Source organism: Panthera uncia, chromosome E3, assembly GCF_023721935.1.
Source record: "Panthera uncia isolate 11264 chromosome E3, Puncia_PCG_1.0, whole genome shotgun sequence".
NCBI lineage: Eukaryota > Metazoa > Chordata > Mammalia > Carnivora > Felidae > Panthera > Panthera uncia.
Genome location: NC_064815.1, coordinates 12,911,615 through 12,914,855, shown reverse-complemented (window position 1 = coordinate 12,914,855; position 3,241 = coordinate 12,911,615).

The following is a 3,241-nucleotide window of genomic DNA, read 5'->3' as shown; positions in this document are numbered from 1 at the left end:
CCTTCTGCTTGGCCTGTTACTTTTTCCCTATCCTTTTAAGATTGTTTTCTGAACAATTAGTTGTTTTGTAACTAGAATATTTAGTCAGTGATGCTTGTATAACAAGTAAATTTCAGGGGTGCCTGGGTGGCTCAGTCATTTAAGCATCGGACTCATGATTTCGGCTCAGATCATGATCTCACGGTTGTGAGATTGAGTCCCATTCGATGCTGGGCTTAAACTTACAAACCGTGAGATCGTGACCTGAGCCTAAATCAAGAGTTGGACATTTAACTGACTGAGCTACCCAGACGCCCCCAGAGTCACTTTGAATCAACACAGTGGTATGTCCTGAGCCCATCATCTTTACCTTTGCCTGTGTGACTTTGAGAGACAGATGTTTACAGTCCCAATCTGGTGGTATCATTGGAAATTTTGTCCCATATGATAAGTATTTATTTGCTCAACATTCTTACTGAGAGTATATATTCATGATCCATATAACCTATTTGTACTACTTTTTTTTTTAATGTTTATTTTTGAGAGAGGGGCAGAGAGAGAGGGAGACACAGAATCCAAAGCAGGCTCCAGGTTCTGAGCTCTCAGTACAGAGAGGCCAACGTGGGGCTCAGACTCGTGAACCACAAGATCATGCTCTGAGCGAAAGTCAGACACTTAACCGACTGAGCCACCCACGTGCCCCAATTACTTCTCTTTTAAAAATACCTTTTTATGGTGTTTACTCGAGTGGTTTTTGGCAACTTCATAATTTCCCCTTGATACACTTGCATAAAAGATTTAACTTTTTTACACTCATTCTGTTCCCACTATCTCTGGCATGAATGAGATACTTTTATTTGCTAGCACATAAAGATAATAAAGGGCTTTTCACAAAGATTTAATTTACTCAGGAATCCCGAGAAACATACTGTCTCTAAGATTTAAGAGTCAAGAAAACAGTAGAGCTAGTCAGTAATTCCAGTTCGGTAATGACTGAACAAACACTGAGCACATGATGTAGCAGGCATGAAGAGTATTGCCCCTTGATGTTTTGCCTGGATGTAGCAGGCATGAAGAGTGAGGCCCCTGCCCTTCAGAGGTACACAGGCTAATGAGGGGGACTGTGACACTAAGCAATACATTAAATACCGTGTCTTAAATTTAGAGCGTATGTTCAGGGTGCTCAGAGGGTGGGCAGTTAGCACAACATGGGGGAGTTCCAGAAATCTCCGTGGAAGATGACAAAACGTGCTAATCTCATACTTTCTTAGCCAGTAAATTGAAATGACTCCAAACTCGGAAAATTGCCTGGATGAACAGTCCAATAATGCTTTCCGTCTTCTGTCTAGTTTTTAAGTTTTTATTTTTATTTATTTTGACAGAGATAGTGGGGGAGGGGCAGAGAGAGGGAAAGAGAATCTCAAACAGGCTCCTTGAATGTCAGCACAGAGCCCCACGTAGGGCTCAAACCCACGAACTGTGAGATCATGACCTGAGCCGAAACCAAGAGTGGGACACTCAACTGACTGAGCCACCCAGGCGCCCCTCTGTTTCTTTTGTGTTAAATCCAAATATAATAACATGTAGTGCCTTTAATTTAAAATAGACTGCATAGGGGCTCAGTTGGAAGAACATGTAACTCTTGACCTCTGGGTCCTGAGTTCCAGCCCCATGGTGGGTGTAAAGATTACTAAATAAATAAATAAACCAGAAAATAAGTAAATAAAAATAAAAGAGACTGTGGAGTACCATCCCACTGTTGTGAAATTTGTATGTTCATTAAGATATTGAGTATCTGTTATATGCTAGTTGTTATGTGCTAGTTGCTACAGCAGTGAGCAAGCCAGGCAGTCTGTTCTCGTGGAGTTTACATTCTAGTGGGAAGATAGAAAATAAAAATAAACATCTCCCCCCACCAACAGACAAAAAAAGCTGGGAAGCAGTGAGATAAGTACAATGAAGAACAATAAAGTAGGGGGAGGGATAGCGAGGGAGTATAGGAGGTATGTTATCTTATTTTTACAGATATATTCGTTTAGAGAGCAAGCAGGGGAGGGGCACAGAGAGACAGAGAGAGGGACTTAATTAGGCTCCAGTCTCAGCGTGGAGCCTGACACAGCGCTCAAACCCACTACCCTGGGATCATGACCTGAGCCAAAATCAGGAGTCTGTTGCTCAACCAATTGAGCCACCCAGGCGCCCCCTGCAGATCTGTTATTTTAGATAGGGTGGTTGGTCCCTGAAGGCCTTTCTTAGGAGGTGATACCTGAGCTGAGGCTTTCCAGTCTTGGGGAGGGAAAACAGAGCCTCAGGAATCATCCTGCTGCTGGTGATGCCAACCAGACTCCGTGGCAGTGCAGGCAGTGGACACCAGGCTTCTCCAGCATCCTGATTCCATCGCCATCATTGCACTGCTTATTAGGCAGCCTTCTATTTCCGCAGAAAACTGGACCAGAAAATCTCATTGGAGTCTGAGGAGCAGGGCCCATTAAATCTGCTTAAGCCACCAGTGACAGACCAGACTGATTACTCCTTTCTGGTGACACTCCAGGACAGACCTGTGATGTGACCGTGCAGCATTAACATAAGGGGGGGGGCACTCAGGAAGAGCCTGATAACCTGCTAAGCCCACAATTGGAACCCTCTCTTCCCACGACCTGTCTATTTCTGTGTTACATTTTGTCCTTTTGGTCAAAAATAATAAATCACCTCTTATTTAAATGATACACTTTAAGAGACCTACTTTTTCCTTCAGCAAACACCTAGAGAGAAAATGTCAGTCTCCATGGTTTGTAGGGTGAAAGGCTGAATATTAAGATTGGGATCAAATCCTCAGGAGCTGGGAAGATTTCAGAGAGGGCACTGGTGCTTTTCAGTAGCACCCCCATCAAAGGATGTATAAACATCAACTGTCAGCTTCCTCCATACATCACCCCCCAACCCACCAGCTGTCCCTCCTTCCTTCAAGCCCATTTACACTATTGTCTCATCCTCTCCTGTTCCCAGGGACCTGTACTGACTGCCACTTCTCTCTTCTGCCCTATGTCTTCAACTTCCTGCTTTCTTCTTAAGCCCATAAACATGCCAAAGTTTCTCCTAGTCTAAAAACAAGGCCAGAGGCCTCCTCCACTGTCCTCTCATATACCCCTAATATTACACTCCTTTCTTCCTAGTCAAGCTTTTTGAAAAAATAATCTACACTTTCAGCCTTTATTTATTTAAAAAAAAGTTTTAATGTTTATTTTTGGGAGAGAGAGACAGA